The sequence below is a fragment of the Myiozetetes cayanensis genome, unplaced genomic scaffold (genome assembly GCF_022539395.1).
Source record: "Myiozetetes cayanensis isolate MyiCay16 unplaced genomic scaffold, myiCay2020 scf12, whole genome shotgun sequence".
Classification (NCBI taxonomy): domain Eukaryota; kingdom Metazoa; phylum Chordata; class Aves; order Passeriformes; family Tyrannidae; genus Myiozetetes; species Myiozetetes cayanensis.
In genome coordinates this window covers 2,083,464-2,100,218 of record NW_026086826.1, presented here as the reverse complement: position 1 = coordinate 2,100,218, position 16,755 = coordinate 2,083,464, and the positions used below count along the sequence as shown (strand labels likewise).

The 16,755-nt window shown below is 40.7% G+C and overlaps 1 protein-coding gene across 1 annotated transcript in view; it reads left to right on the top strand.

The window, feature by feature from the left end:
• The window catches only part of PTGFR (prostaglandin F receptor), a 67,212-nt gene that overhangs the window by 9,773 nt on the left and 40,684 nt on the right, over positions 1-16,755 (top strand). The window contains exons 5-7 of the mRNA XM_050307047.1: positions 13,454-13,602; positions 14,339-14,513; positions 16,281-16,635. The gene's annotated coding sequence lies outside the window, so the exon portion shown is untranslated. The remainder of the gene's footprint in view (positions 1-13,453; positions 13,603-14,338; positions 14,514-16,280; positions 16,636-16,755) is intronic.

The following is a 16,755-nucleotide window of genomic DNA, read 5'->3' as shown; positions in this document are numbered from 1 at the left end:
GACCAAATAGTAATAGAGTTAAAATGTAATTTTGAGTGTTCATAACTAGTCTGAGATGATGCCATTTGTCTCAGCTGGAGCAGATGGTTTGGATAGATCACCATTTAAAAACTGAATTCACGAAGATATTTATGAAGTCCTTGAAGAATCCAGTAATTCTTTCCACTGGTACTTCTGAAATGTCCCAGGAGAAAAATTCTGCATCCATCAAATTGCAGCTCCATGGAAAAATTAAAAGATTAAAAAGCGGCTTGCTGTTAACATGGTTTAATAGCTAAACATTTTAGATTTTATGCTGCACTCCTTTTGGTAAAGTAAGAACCTCTTCTTTTTACAAAATGTGGGAATGGAAAAGAAGTGAAAGCAAATTCTCAGCTTTAACAATGAGGTTTTATGATGCAGATTAAGAACCCATGCTCTCAAAAATCAGATCATTGCCTCGTAAAAAGATAATGGGAAATGTCTTCTCTTATTTCAGAAAAGCAAGCCATTATCCAGAACGTTCTTTTTTTCACCTTGTTGTTAGAGCTGATTTTTCACTAAGTGCTACAAAATTTTCTATAGCTATTCAGTAGTTCCCCAATTCCCTAATCCTGCATATAAGGAACAACTTTTAATAGCTTGAAGATCAGCCAGTTTGCAAACACTTTTACCAGTTTGGGTTTTTTTTTTCATGGGGTTTTTAATGGAAAAGTAGGAAAGACTTCAGGTAAAAAAATAACTTCCTGAAGAAGATGGGGAATTGTGGTTTCAACCTGACTGCAAGAGTCAAGTGCTGCACGTGAGACATTTATTGGAGCTGTGCCCTGAAGGCTCAGGGGTGGCTTTGGAATCTTTGATATCCTCTTAGAAGTGTCTGTTCCTGAGGCTTTCACTTTCTCCATTTTCATTTCTGTAGGTGCTGGATTGAGAGGGGTTGGTTTCGTTTCACTGCTCGAATTTTAATTCAGGTGCAAGTCCTTATTTTGAAATATTATTTGGACTGGGGAATGAAAGGTTTTGCAGCCTGTTTTAATTTTCCACTTTTGCTTAATTGGTCATTTTGGCCCTCATTTTCCTAACTCCTTATGCAAACCGTGCAACGAGTTAAAAAAAAAACCAGTAATTTGAAGCTTTCAAAACAATTCCATGTAAAGATTTTGTTGCTACCTTGAAAATGCCAAATAATTTCTTCTTGCTTTCTCAACGAGCTTTTCAAAAACATATATTACATTTGTTGTTCCACTACTTCAAGTTTTTCCTTAGGGCAAGTTTTCCCACTGGTTTAAGTGACGATTTTTCTTGAGAATATTGCTGCAAATCTTTATTTTGTTATTTAAAGTAATTATAATGATTTGAAATCCTGTTCTTTTTTTGTTGTTGTTGTTGTTCCTGTGAAATTTATTGGTAGCTGCATTGTGTAACTCATTCAAAGACCTTTGTTCCTTGGTTGCAGAGGTTTTATGAGCACACTGTTCTTCTTTGAGAGAGGTACTTTTTAAATCTATCTTTGCTGCTGTCTAGACTTCCAGTCTGTGGTAATAAATATATTCTCTCAATATTCCACGTACAGCTTGATTCTTTCTTTCTGTAACCTGCTTGTGACTTGATTTAAGGTTATTATTGTTACATCATGCAAAACAAACCAGCTGTATAAATGAAGTTCTCAGTCTTTATTTGAAAATATCCTCTGTGTGAAGACCGTGCAGGGTTGCAGCAAAGTGCTGTTCTGTAATGCCAGATTAATTAATTAAAAGATAATTAGGAATAGGACACAAAGGCCATTGGAGTTGCTGACTTGGCTCCTTGATTTTGTGTAGTGCATCCTATTACTGCTGATACTGGAAATGTACTTTTAGTACAGCAACAAACAGGAATAAAAAAGATAAATGTAGATTCAGTTCTTTTCCTTGATAAAGGCAACTGAACCAACAGCTTTCCTGGAAAAAAGTTCAGGGAAAGTTAGTTTTTCTATAAGGATGAGCTCCTTTTTGGGGAAAAAATAAAATAAAAATTAATGTAACAAAGAATCATAAATTACAGTTTAGTGGTTAAGGTAATTACAGTTTAGTGGTTAAGGTAGTGGGAGACATGGGTACAGTCACTGCTTTAAACATTTATGTAATGCCCTCAATTTAGAAAATGTTCTCTCTGAAACTCTCCACTGTCAATAAACCTGTGTCACCATTTAACTTTGCAGCCCTATCAGGAATTTCCCAGATTCTTTGAATTGTTGCAGTTTTGTAACGTTCACAGTAATTTATGGTTTGGGGTTGAATGTTACAAATAGTTTTCCTCAGAGTCTGTGTGGGAAGGAGCAAATTAAGATGTGTAATATATTTCTAATACACAGTGTTCAAAGTATACCTGTGTTACCACACAGAAGACATTAGAATTTCTTGTATTATTCACCCCCTGCATTTTTTAAAGTGTGACAATTTTGTGAATTGTTGTGCACAGTCAAATTCCTGTGCTAACATCCTTATGGCTGTGGCTGCATTTCAGCCAAGCAATTCTCCTAAAGAATAGGAAATACATCATTTTCATCATTAAAATGTACTGATTTACTGTTAAAAAAACTGGGAGGAAAGCCAACCAAAGCCTTTTAATGACTTTAAATTATATCCTTAACGTTAGCATGCTACCTAGGAGCTTTATTCTGCTCTTAGTGCAGGATTGGGATGGGGACAGGACAGATCTCAAACCAGAAGGGTCTGAAATAAGAAAGATACATGGAAAGAGGAATTGATGGGGGCGAAAAAAGAGGAAAAGATGAAAGAGGAGATCAAGCTATGAAAGAAAAGTGGTGGCAAACCTTCCATACAGGGCTTTTTTTTTCTGCTGTCCAAGGCATCGAAGGTGAAAATGCAGAGTCTCTAAAATTTGCACAGAACGAAACATTGTGAAGAAGAAAGATGAGAGGATGCAATTCAAGGCAGAAATCTTTGTTGAATCGTGAATCAACTTGATGGCAAAGGGAAGGAGCAGTAGGAAGTTGTGAAAACCCCTGAGAGAGCAGTGCTTTAGAACAGTGAGGAGTTGTGTTCTGACTGGGGCTCCGAGGAGCCACCACATTTTTTTAGAAAAGAGGGGGGGAAAAAAAAAGGTTTTGCACTGTGCAATAATTTAAATATGAATCACAGCTCAGAAGAGGCAAAGCACTTCCCTTGCTGTGTGGAGAAAAGGGAGGGACTGAGGAAGAAATGAGAATGAGGCTTGGGGAATGACTTAGGAAAGCTGGCACGTGCTGTTTCCAGCAGCCCTGGGGGGATGTTCATGGGATAATGGCAGGAGGGATCCACTGACTACAGGAGATTTGGAACTTCCTTGGTCTGAGAAAAGAAGCAGCTGGTCAAAAACTTTCCATGGAGTTCCCTCATCTCCTGTCCTCAGCCTGTCAGAATTTAATTTTTCAGTCTTTTTAAATTTTGATTTTGTTGTTTTCTGATGGGAATTTCACGTGGAGTTGCCTGGCTACAGGATATGGTCTGCACTGAAGGAGTTTCAGCAGGCACAAAGGAGATGCTTCTAAAAATGCTGATAACTGGAGAACATTCAATACAACTTCATTTCAAACACTTTGCATCCTGATGTATTTTAATCCAGAGATTAAAATATACCCCAGGGATTTTGGTTGGAGACTTTAATGCTGGCTTGAATGCCTAATATGCTGTGAAATTGCTCTACATATTTTAGTATGAACTGTCTTTAGTGAAGCAAGAAGGTGGACTTTCAAAAAAAATTATTTCCAAAGTCGGATCACAGTTGTTGGAATGATCTTCCAGGGTTGCAGAAACAGGGAAATTAATCTGGAGCTGGGTACTTAGGTTGTTTGTTTGTTTGGTTTGGTTTGTTTTCCAAATTACTGAGGGTTTGCTGTGTGAAGATCTAAATTGTTTGCAGTTTACTGAAGCTGTGTAGTTATTTATAGTTTAATTTGGTGTCCTTATCTTGCAATTTCAAATCTCTGTATTATTGAAAGTTTTGTGGCGTTTCTTTTCAGAGAACAACTTCATCTTTGTTTGGGAAAGGTGGGCACTGTATTTTATGACTGTGTCATTTTCAGGCATCAAAGGAATTTAAAGGCTAAAAGAAATATTTGTGGGTTTGAATAAGAGATTAATACTTTGCTTCAGATAGGGGATGAGAAACTGCTGGGGAAGTGAGACAGAATCTGATCTGTAATCTGTGCCTAGACAGGCAAATTGTCCAGAGATTAAAAGAATCAAATGCAAAGGGCAGGAGGGAATCATGGAATCATCAGGGTTGGAAGAGACCTTTAAGATCATCAAGACCAACCATCAACCCAGTGCTACCACTGTAACCCCTAAGCCATTAACCCCCACCACCCAGAATGGGAAATGCTGAATGATACTGCTAGACAGCTGAATATTAATAATATTAATGCTCCATGTTACTCTGAGGACAGTGCTCTCAGCTGCTGAATTCACTCCACAGTTTATATGTAGCTCTGTTTGCTATAAAACTGTGTAGATGTTGGGGCCCATCCCAGAAATTAGTGCAGCACCTCCTGAAGATGCCTGTGCTGGTGGCTGCTTAGCTGTCAATGGATTCATGGAGCATGTATTAGCCTCGTGGTTGCCATCCCATCACTGTCCTTCTGCTGCAGGAGGTGGCATCTGTGCAAAACAAAGGGCTCTGTTGTCATCCTTCTCCCAGAGACCTTGTAAAGTGGTAAAACCACACCTGTTCCATTTCCAGACTTAGCATTTACGGGTGGAGGCTGAATCTGTTGCTTAAAGGGCTCGTTAATAAGACCAAAAAGTGGCAATTAAACCCCTGATCTCTTGTGATCTTTGTGCCAGGTGTTGTGGAGTGAGTTGTCCAGCAGGACTGAGCCGCTCTCTGGTTGGGGTTTTCAAACCTCTTCGATTTTCTGGCACACAGAGCCCGTGTGTAAAATGACGTGTTGGGATCAGGCAGTTCTTTTCTGCAACCCCAACAGAGCCAACCAGTCCTTGTTGAGATAGAACATTATCAGCACACACTGATGGTCTGTGGCTGCATCTGCAGGGAGGTGACAGCTAGCTGGCTTTCTTAGAACTGCTTACTCTCTGTTTTCCTGAGCAGTGATGAAGTCAGTACAATGGTTTGGGTATTTTTATATGGTGCACGACCTATTGTTTGTTCCCTGTGATTTTTACATGGCTTGAATTGTATTTCATTGCTGTGTGGGGTGGGTTTTATACTAATATCTTGGAATGATTGTGTGATGATACTATAATGGTTGAAGATTCAGTCAGTGGCTTTTTTCCATAATCATCACAGCAGTCCATCTTATTTCTGCCACTTTGAAATACGATTAAAACTACGTTATTCACTTATTGCTTCAAGCAAACACAGACACAAACTTTACCTTGAGGAAAGGTACCATTCCCCAACTGAATTAACAGGGTGATGCCTTTTTGATCTGAGGAATTAGGCCAAAAACCCACCTGACCCTGGTCCTACTCTCACTGTGAACACATGACAGGTAGGGACAATTCAACAGGGACAAAAACAAGACTGCTTTGACCATGGGTCAGCTTTGAAGTAATAAAACAAACTGTATCCTCCTGCTCCAGACAAACTGAGCTCTGCTTCCTCTTGACCCCACTATGGGATTTAGGCAGGACAGACAAAGACCAAGAGGTTGTTCCTCTCCTTTTATGTATTTTTACACAGTAAGAAAGAAACAATTTCTCAGCTGAGACTGCTGTGGGGAACTGGTCTTAACTTATTGCTCCAGGTCCATATTATTATTTGCAGTTTGGAAGTTTGCTTTGCAACCACAGGCTTGGGCAAAAGTCTCCAGGATGTTGTCCTTTTTGTGTACAATCCCTATTCTTTGTTTCTACTAAAAATGTGTAGTTATAAGTTTGATTGCCCTCACTGTTTGATTACCACATTGTTATGTTACCCTCAAAGAATAAAAGAGAAGATGAATTATTCTTCCTCTTTGTGAAATTATAGTCTACCCTCCTTTTTTTTAAAAAAAAAAAAAAAGCATATCAATTCTCCTGCTGTATGTCCCACCTAAATTTTTTTCTGCATCTGCTTTTGTCTCAGTCTTTTCTGGGAATAGAAAAATAGCTCCTTTCAGTTGATGTCTCACTGTGAATTCTTGATTAGATTAGCATATCAGTCCAGCACTGACAGCTAGGAGAGATCATATCAAGTCAAGAAAGAAAAACTCAGTCCCATAGCAGACCACTGCAAAGCAGCTGCTGATATCATGTTTGAAAACATTCTGTAGATGTTGCTATCTTCATTGAAAATACTTTCTCCAAGTGAGATGGTGCTGTAAGCCCAGAATGCTGTATGAAATTAGTTTTCATTAGCAAGCATCCTGGCCTTTACCCAGCTGTGCTCAGAGCTGTTAGAGCATGCTACAGAAATGCACTCTGTCCAGAACTGACTAAAAGAATCAATCCAAGGTGGCTTCTCTTGATGACAGCCCTGCCTTTAACACAAAAAGACTGATATCTGTCATTTAATGACACACCAGAAGCTAAGAAAAAGGAGCTTTAAGCAGTCAGCAAAGGATTTCTATTCCTCTCGTGGTTTTGTTTTTACTTTCCTTGTTGTATTCATGAAACTCTGGTTTAAATTGCCCATTCCTGCAGAGAATTCTCTGAATAGCCAAGAAATCTGTAATTGTTCATCCTGCATAGTGTCTGGATTTCATTCCTTCTTAGGGTCTGTCCAAACTGAAATGTCTGGCTGGAAGTTGGTAGTTAAGAGGGAGAAGTCTGTGGGTTGAGGGTGGCCAGCAGTGCAGGATAATGCTGTGGGCATCTTGTCAGGTAGACAGCAGTGATCCTAAAAGTGCTGGGAGGCACAGAATAGTGCTGGCACAGGTCCTGCTCTGGATCTTCTGTGGTAGATTTACCCTTCTGTGCATGCAGGGTATTTATCTTTGCAGGCACCTCAGGTACACCCAGCCTGGCTGTGTCCAATTCTCTGCCTACTGCAGTGGTCAGCAGTGGAAGCAGATGAGCACACAAAGCTTGGTGCCTTTCTTCTATCAGAATTGTGTTTGGAGGAGAAGCCTGCTGAGTGCTGGAGCTCTCTTTTCATCAGAGATTAAAAAAAACACCCAAATTAATAATTCCTGAGTATGAGTAAGAGCCAGATGTGCTGCCTGGCTGGTTTTGTCCCTGTTGCATTGTCCCTATCCGTGGGGCAGCTGGCCTTTGCAGTGTGCTTTGCCACAGCTGGGGATGGAATTTTTCTATTAAAGGCAAACACACCGCAATTTAGAGCCATCTTTTCATCATCAGTGCGTTAGTAATGACTCGTGTGCTCAAACTGAAACAATGGAAGATGAAGCAGAGGATGGACAGCACTGCCCCGGTGTTCTTGGCAACCTTTGACTGCCAGGGAATGGTAATGCAGGAGGTGGCCTTTCATTATAAATTCTGACTGAATTAGGAAACGCACTGAGAAGCCTCAGGTTTTTAATTAATCATTTTCATTTGAATGCACTTCCTAAGTGCATTTATTACCTCTTTTTTATTGCTTTCTCAACTGCCTTAATCACCTCAATTGCTGAGGAAGCAGCTCCAGGCAAACTTCAGAAATATCCTTGCAGCAACTTTTCCCCACTGTTTGGCTTTTATTTGCAGGTGTCTGAACAGATGCTGCAGAACAGTCTTTTATAGTTATGTACCTTTATTTGCTGTTTCTTTTATAGGGATATATACCTTTGCTTACTGTTCCTTTCTAGTACTGGCTACACTTCCTAGACAATCACAGTCCTTGTAATATAAAGGCTGATGACAGAATATTGACATTTTTGTCTGGGTTCTCTCTGGCAACATTTGCATGGTTGTTAAAGTGCCTGTTTGTCCACTGTTTTTCTTTAAGAATACTTAATAAGGACTGATGCTATTTCATGCCTGGGTTTCACCATCAGTGCTAACCTGCTTGGTTTCTGTTCCATTAAGTGACCATAGGCTGCCTACTCTTGCTAACTGAAAGTCAAGTGACTTTGAAAGATGGTTGGAATAAATCAAGTGGAAATGTGACCCTGCATTACTTTTTTTTTCTTGTACCCACTACTCTATTGTGCTTGCTGAGGTTTTGTTTTAGGTGATCTGCTACCTTCAAATCCACAGTACTAAAGATAAAGAAGTACAAACTCTTTCCTTTACATTACTAAGTCATTGATCAAGTTTTTAATGTGTCACTGTGTCAAATGTGTCTTTTTCACATTAAAAAAAAGCACAAATAATAATAATTTTGAAAATAGCTATTTAAAAAAAATTAAAATTTAAACTTTCTAAACAATTTAAAGTGTCATCCTGTAATAACAAACATGATACTTTATATAAAGTACTAACATTCTATGTATAAAACACTTCCAGCACCATACACTTAATTTTTTTTATTTGTCCACTAATGGCTAAAATTTAAATAGCCTGTTTATATTCTCTTTTTTTTTCCTTTCATTTGAATACCCTTTCTTTAAATCCCTTTTTAAAAAAGCATTTACCTTAGATAACTTATCATCAGGTATGTTTGCAAATTACAATACTGAAATATCCATCCAGATGCCCTGAAAGGTAAGTGCTGTGTATTTATACAGTACATCTGTACAGCTAAATATATATTTATAGGTGCTACAGCACAAACCACTGACCTATCCAGCAGTAATTCACTTCTGAGGTGAACACAGGCAGCGAATGCAGAAAGGACTGAACCTGCTTTTATGGTTTATGTAAAACAAATAATATTTGGTGCTGACAGACGGAATGGAGTGCTCAGGGCTGGGTGAGGAGGAACGAGAGCACAGCAGAGGAGAGAACACCGAGTGCAGAGGGCATAACTCTGCAGCACACACACGGGGTTTGGAGGATGAGCAATACAACAAACTAATTATGTTCCAGGACAAACAGTGCCTGAGCAGGAGGAGTGCCTCGAGCCCAGCTCTGGGTACATGAGCCCAACTTACATCACGCTCCTGCAGTGAGTAATTGAGCCCCCTCCCACTGAGCTGTCTAACTCTGGTCATCTCTGCACGCACTTGCTGCCCTCCTGCAGTCCCAGGGACTCCCACTCCACTCAAAGCTGCGGACAGTGGGGTATTTTTGCATTTATTTACACGCAGTTAAAAGCCCAGTGGCATTCACAGTTCGAAATGTAGGGGCTCGTCACATTCTTAACATTTAAAAAAAAAAAAAGGAAATTCTAGATTTGGTTTTGTTGCCTGATGGGAATAGAATTTATTACCGAGTCCAAACAGATGAAAATGAAACTGAAAATTTTACATCAATCCCAAATGTTAAAATGTTATTCTGCAAAATAATACGATTGTTTTACCCCTTTATCTCTTCTTAGAATGCTTTAGGAAGTTTCACCTGATTGGAAAATGGCTTTTTTTTTTTTTTGAGTTGGGCATATATCTGTCAGGAGGCACTGAAACACAGCTAAGAGGCTGCAAAGAAATGGGCTGTGTAAATTCTTGCATTAGGGTCACAGTGGTACCCCTTGCTTTGGGGCCTGGAAAATAGGTGAGAACTCACTGTGTGAAGTGGTTGGTTGTCAGCCAGAAGGTTCTCTTGGATTTGTAAATATTTCATGTGCTCTCTCTGCATTCCATGTGACACACATTGAGGAAAGGATGGAAGAGATTGTTTTTCATGGCCTTGCCTGACAGCTTGCTACAGAAAAGTTCATTTCCAAACAGCTATCCCTGTGTTGCCTTTAAGACCAACAGGTAAGGTGACACTTTATCCAGGTGCTAGTACATTTTGTGTGCTAAAGCACTTAAAACCAGACAGAAGCCATTTTAAAAACAAATAATTCCTACATCTGGGCCCCTGCACTTCCCTCTGTGGGAGAAATGAAACAATGGTGTTTTCATGGGGGAATAGAGAGATTTAATGGAGCTATCAGCTATCTTCAGATTGCTGCCATTTCTCCACAGGAATTTCAGGGCTCCTCCAACTGTGATTTTTTTCTGGGTGCCCTTTTAAAGCTTTTAACCAAGATAACCAGAATAACCCACTGGCTCTTAGGTTTTTGTAATAAAACATAGGAGAATGGGGGCCATGCTGTTTAAAGCAAGTAAGTAAAGAGAAATGAAAACTAGAAGAAAAAAATGCCAAAAATTCACACTGTGAATCTCACAGGATTCTTTCTTTTGCTGTTGAAATTTTGGTTTTGCTCAACAGTTTTAAATAGTTGCTTGATTTCCAGGCTTCAGAATTCCAGAGAATAGTCCATTAGATTTCTTGCATTTACTATGTGGGAAACAATGACTTGCATATACACCATTTCCAGTGACCTCATATTTGTGGCTTGTCAGTGTCTCTCCCAAGGACTGGATGACTTTATGTCCAAATTTTTGGAGCCTCCTCCAGTCTGGAGTGTACTGAGCTTTTTTAATGTGCCTGTGTGTGACTAAGTAGGGTATCTGTTGACATGTGTGGATGTGATAGTTACGAATTCCCATTAAACTCAGCAGGATTTAGCAGCTCTGGAAACAAATTATAACTGTTCGTGCAGAGCACTCAAAAATCCAGATGCCCCAAGAACATGAGCTACTGAAGGTGGGTGAAGTTCTGAAGTTCCAGGGCTGCTAAAAGCTGCACCTCAGCACTTTCCACGACCGCCTGAAGAGGGGTCGTGGCAAGGTAGGGCTGGGTCTCTTCTCCCACGTAACGAGCGACAGGACGAGAGGAAATGGCCTCAAGCTGTGCCAGAGGGGGTTCAGACTGGATATTGGGAAAAATTTCTTCAGCAGAAGGGTTGTCAAGCGCTGGACCAGGCTGCCTAAGGAAGTGGTTTTGTCACCGTCCCGGGGCGTTTTCGTAAGACGTGGAGATGTGGCACTCGGGACGTGTCTCAGGGGTGGATGTGGCAGTACTGGGTTAAGGGTTGAACTCAATGATCTGAAAGGTCTTTTTCCAACCTAAATGATTGTATAATTCCTATTGTCCTTGGCTGCCTGTTTTTTTGGGTTTGTTTTGCTTTTCTTTTTCAGATACTTAGCATGTTTTTAAAGACGTCTCTACGTTGAAGTAAATATCTCAACTGACTTGAAATAAGAAGGCTGATAAGCTTAAATCCAAAGAATAAGAATTAATAAGATGTTACATTGGGGAAAAGTCCTGAAATCCGTTCTTGGTGTGCTGTGTTGCCTATTTTTTAGTAAGTAAAATGTTCTCTTCATGGTTTTCTTTGTTTACATAGGAGAAGAGCACTGCCCAAGGAAATGCAGGAGGGTTTGTTTAGAGGAAAAGCAGCTCTCTAACTACTCATATGATAGTGTGAATGATTTAGTGCAGAATGGAATTATCTGGTGAAAGGTAAATGCATTGGAAATCACTGCCTGCAAGCTCAGCTCCCATGAAAATACCTGGGAATGACACACCTAGAAACAAAAGAAAATAGAAACTGGCTTTGTCACCATAAAAATGGGTAGCTGGCAACACAAACAGCATTTGGAGCTGTCTTACCAACAAATCCCACACCATTTTCCCTCTTGCCTGCTGCTTATCTGCAAGGCTGGGCTCTCAGCTCTGCTGACTCCAGCCAGAATCTCGAACAATGGGAAAGCAGTGACAAATTCAGCCACTTACTGCAACTGCCAGGGCCACAGCAGCAGAAGGAAAGGACAAAGCAAAGCAAAAAAAAAAAAAAAAAAAAAAAACAAAAAAAAAGAGCTGGTGCTAACAACAATGACATCTTCAGCTATCTGACATAGTCTAGAGCCTGGGCTCTGCTGCTCTGCCTGCCAGGATGCTGATGGTAAGCTGGCACCCAGATGCTGCAGTGATGGGCAATAAATAAATAACATTGTTTTGTTCACAATGAAGATGAGTCAGGACGCTCAAGAGACGGGGGATGATTCACATTCAGCCCTCAGAACTCCATCAGATGTAAGTTATTTTGCTTGCCCTCAGGAATTCAGTCACTGGGACTGGGAAGCAGATAGTCATTACTGTGTTACTGCGGTGCCTGGCTACTTATATGTTAATTTACAGCTGTTCCATGTTCCGGGAAGCTGTTACTTATTCCTCAGGTGGCTGTAGTGAGGGCAGTGTGAGAAGCTGCATATCCTAAGATGTGTGCCTGGTGGAATGAATCCTTCTGCCATTGCCAGCCATGTGGAAGTGAACACCACGAGGCAAAGCAGATGAATTGCAGCCTGGCTTGTCCTCTGCTGCAAGTGCCTTGCTGGGGAAATATCACCACGATTTTTCTCAGTCCAGAACCTCCTATTTGAATCCCTTTGACATAACTTGGTGCCTTTTTTTTTCTGACAGAATGTCAAGGTCCCAAGCTATGCTTGTTCTTCTCATTGCAAGAGAATCACTCACACGGTAGAAAAATTAAACAACTCTTACTCTGAGAGCAACTAGGAAAGAGTTTCTAGGAAAGAGCTTCTCTGTGGGGTGTCTCTGCTCCTTTTCCTTACCTGGGAGGATTTGAAGGCCGGGTTCTATGGGTAAAAGAACATTTTTACGTGGCCACACTGCATTGTTTAAAAGCTCTTATTTCCTGGTTTTATTACAGCCTTGGCAATTGTGATCAGAAGCAAATGTGTGATTTGAGAAGGCCAGTTCAGGGGTACAGTTGCTGTCTGGCACAGTCTTCTGTTCTCTGCAAACCTTCCCAGCCATGAACACCCAGCCCTGTGCAGAGTGGGATCCAGATGGATGTTTTTGCTGAGTCTGGGATTTTGTTTACAAATCTTTCTACTCTAAAAAAATAATTAAAAAAATGCCCACATACAGAATTGCCTTTGAGTTTCATATTTATTTAACATTTATAAATATTCATATTTAATCTGAATATTAATATTTATTTATTTATTTAATGTCCTAAAGGCAGAGATGCTTTATTTTCCTGCTAGATTTGAACTTCATTTTAACCTTTTCCATTCCTTGGTTTTATTGGTCCTTTGAATATGGGTTTTGACTAATGCTGACTAATATTTTTCAGCTGAATTTCGTGGCATGTTTCCTAATGAAAAGAGCCTCCTTCTGCTTCACTGCTTTGCATTTGTGCATTACAACACAACAGTGCAGGAGGATTATGTCCATCAAACAACAGTAAAACATATTTAAAGGACAGACTTCTCCAGTGCTCTGCAAGCTCCTGGAATAAACTTTGTGATACAGCGTAGAGGAGACAAATTTAGGACACTTTTGACTAAATTTTAGATAGAAGATTTTTTTTTTGGTCTCTACTTGGGATGATGCTCAGGACGGTGTGTCAGGAAAGAAGTGTGATTCCAGCTCCATGCAGCTGAGTATTTACAGGAAAAAATTGTTCTGCATTATGTACCAGTGTATCCTGTGCTTTGCCATCCAGTAGCCATAAATGAGCGCTAAAATATCCTTCTTTTTAGATGCATTTAAATGTAACCTCTCTGTTACTCTATTTCAGCATTTTTTCCTGGGGTCTAACTTTATATCACAGCCATAAATGTTACTCCTGCCAAGTCCCACTTCATTCCCAGGAGCTGTCCCTTGGTTCCCAATTTTGAGGTCATGCTTGTGTGGTCAGTCTCCATCACCTCCACCATCAGCCCTGGAGAGCAGTGCAGTGAGAAGTCAATCACCCACCGCCACCACGGCGTAGAGGAACGAGCAGTTACCACATCAGCAGGTGGGTACATGTTCAGGAACGCTCTGGAAGCTGTAAGACAATCACAGGCTGTTTCTCCAGGGTTGGTTTGTTTGTTTCTCCTGTGTCTGTTCAACACATATTTTTGAAATACTTGTCCTTGCCAGTTCTTCACGGTTGTTGGGTGTGCAAACGATGCCACTGGAGTCAGTTGATATCGGATTTCTTTGCACTGTGCTCCCTGTTCCTCTTTGGAATTCTGCAAGAATAATGCACCCTTTCTTAACTGTCTGTTGGCACTGCTTACTGATACCTGCACAGGAAGGTTTCCTGGTCCAAAGATACGTTCTGTGCTGGCTGGCTGATCCAGCCCACTGACCTGTGTAAATAAAGGTCATTTCTCCAAAAAGCCAGCCATGCTCATTTCTCAGTCAAGATCTGGAGAAAGTGGTCAGTACAGACATTTGATTTCCATGCAGGTTGATTTTTTTTTTAGGAATTTGGTTTGGTAATAGCGACCAGTGAGTGACTTCCTAATTTAAATTTATTTGGGTTTTGTTTTCCATTCGTTCAGCTGCAAAGTTGGTTGGTATACCATCTATCTACAGCTTGCATTGACATTGGACTGCGTTTGCTCCTTGATAAACCACACCAGCAGCACTAATCCTTCTGGATCCTTGATGTGTCCTGGCATTGGATTTAGCAGTTGGGGAAGGACTTTTTTTTATATTGGAAGTAAATGACATATGGCCTCTACCTTTTCTGTTCTGCCTTAAAGGAAAGTGATGCACACACGGTTGTATCTCGCAGAGAATGAAGAAAATGGCTGGAGAAAGGTCAAATTTGTGACTGTTGTACGTTGTGAAATGTACATTGTGAAACTAATGAAAAACTTATGAAATTGGTTTCTACTGAGCAGAGGAAAAGCAGAATCTGGCCCATGGGGAGAAGCTGTAAGTATGGAACATGAACAGCACAATAGCTCTATTTACACAAAGGCTCAGTAAAACAAGCTGTGTTATTTTAGCCGAGTCTGCCCGATTTACCATCCAAACACAACGTTAATGATACATAACTGGCACCCAATCAGTACCACTCGAGTGGAATGCTGTTGTGCAATGCTCTGTTCCCAGAGCAGTTCCCTTCCACGGGGCATTTCCAGCCAGGTCTGTCAGGGAGCTGCGCTCCCAGACGTGCTGGTGGAAGGTGTGGGACAGTCCTGTGCTGTAGTGACAAAAAAAATTAGGATCTATTAATATAAAATGCTTCATCCTCTGACAGTATTTTTCTCCTGCATTTCTTCATTGTTTGTTTTGCAGTTGTATTTCTTCATTTTCTTCCGCTCCTTGTACTCTTGTGGTGCCATACTGATGGCATCCTTTACTATGACCATGGCATTCTCTGGGATATTTTGAATTTGTCAGTATAGTTTGCTGACATGATTAACATGTTAAAAACCCCTCTTGTTTACTCAAGCTGATGCAAGGAACAACCCTGACTCTGTGAAAAGGCTGCATGCTCACTGGCACTTGTGAGGCCATCATTCCTCCCTTTTTTTCTGATGTAACTGGTTTCCAGAGGTTGGCAGGCCTTTGAAAAGATGGAGGTTTGAAAAAAAAAAAAAAACAAAACCAGAGCTGCTTGGTGGAGATAGGCTGCAACTCTGCTCTTTATAGCTCAATAATTCAGTTTAAAGTATCTTAGAATTAGCAAGCTCAGAACTAATTTGGTCATGACTGGGATATCTTTAGGAGGCAGCTGTTTGTGCTGAGTCATTATGGAGCTGCCTGTGGTCCTCCCAAGCTCCATTTTCTGTCATTTTTCCATTAACTGAGACCAGACATACATTTCAGGTTGGTTTGGTTTGTGCAGTTCTGAGGCAGGCCTGGGAGCCCCAGTCTGTCCTTTTGTACCACTGAGGTCTGGAAAGTTGACAGGTCCCCCTGATGGGAGTAACAGGTACTTACCACAATAAATAACCAAAATAATTTGCCCTAAACCATGTTTTTCCTCATCTCAGTCTGGGATCTGTGGGTAAGGGAGAGGAACGAGGACACCACTTCAAATCAGGCTGTGGACCACATTAGAGATTTCAGAGCTGCAAATGGCTCTTTTGTTGTCCCCATTTCATCCCAAGCTGGGTGCAGCACTTCCTGCAGCTGTGTTTGGGTGGCTTTAATGCCATCAGCATCAGCTGTGATTACTGGAAACAAAGTGGTTGAGCCTGCTGTGCCACAAAGCCATTCTGTGACTGATTAGAGACCTGTGGAAAAGTTGCAGGCAACACCTGGACGGTCTGAAGTAGTGAAAGTTGCGCTACAGACTGTTTAATTTCTAGTATTCAAGGTACATCAACCTTATTTCCATGCTGAAGGCACAGCCCCTGACATCACTGTGGCCAGTGAGCCTCCTGGGTGTGCACTGCGAGGAGCCCCACGGCACAATCTGCTAAATTCACACACATTTATACATTAAAATCAGTGTAATCTCTGCAGGACTACCTGAGTGGTACTTTAAAATAGATAATGCTTCAAATCAAGTGCCACTTTGATATCGAAACGCTGCTTCTGTTTGACGTGAAAATTCGTAGAAGTCTCTCCCGGAGCCTTAAAATTAAAGAGGAAATTCATCAGTAAAGCCTTCATTCCATACTGAGATGAATTCAACTTCTCCTTCTTTAAGTTTGAAATTAATAGCAAGTCTGCTTTCTGCTTTTTCAGTGTGATGTGCTGCAGTAACAGCTTGACAGAGAGTGTGGACTGTTTATTCCTTGGGAGCATCTCCAGCTGCTGTGTCAAAGTTCTGGTCCTCCACTGGTAGAACTTTTTCCAACCATATAAACCACAATTATCCCCTGAGGAATGACACTGCAAATATGTTTATTTCATGTCCTTGATCATTATTCCACATATTTTGCCCAGTTCAAAAGGGCAAAGATGTCCTTTTCTGAACAGCTGGTGTCACTGCTGGGCTCAAACGTCTGGATCTGGAGTTCTCTCCACGTGCCATCAGCATCCATGGTCTGTCTGGGGGATGTTGGAGATGTTTTCTTGGTGGAGACATCAAATGGTTCAGGTAGGTTATGCATTTTTAAATACCTGAGTTTACATCCACTGAAATAAGTACAATTAACAGGTTATAGGACTGTAGCATGTATTGGAAATATTTTCAGCCTGTGTCTTCCTAAAGAAATTC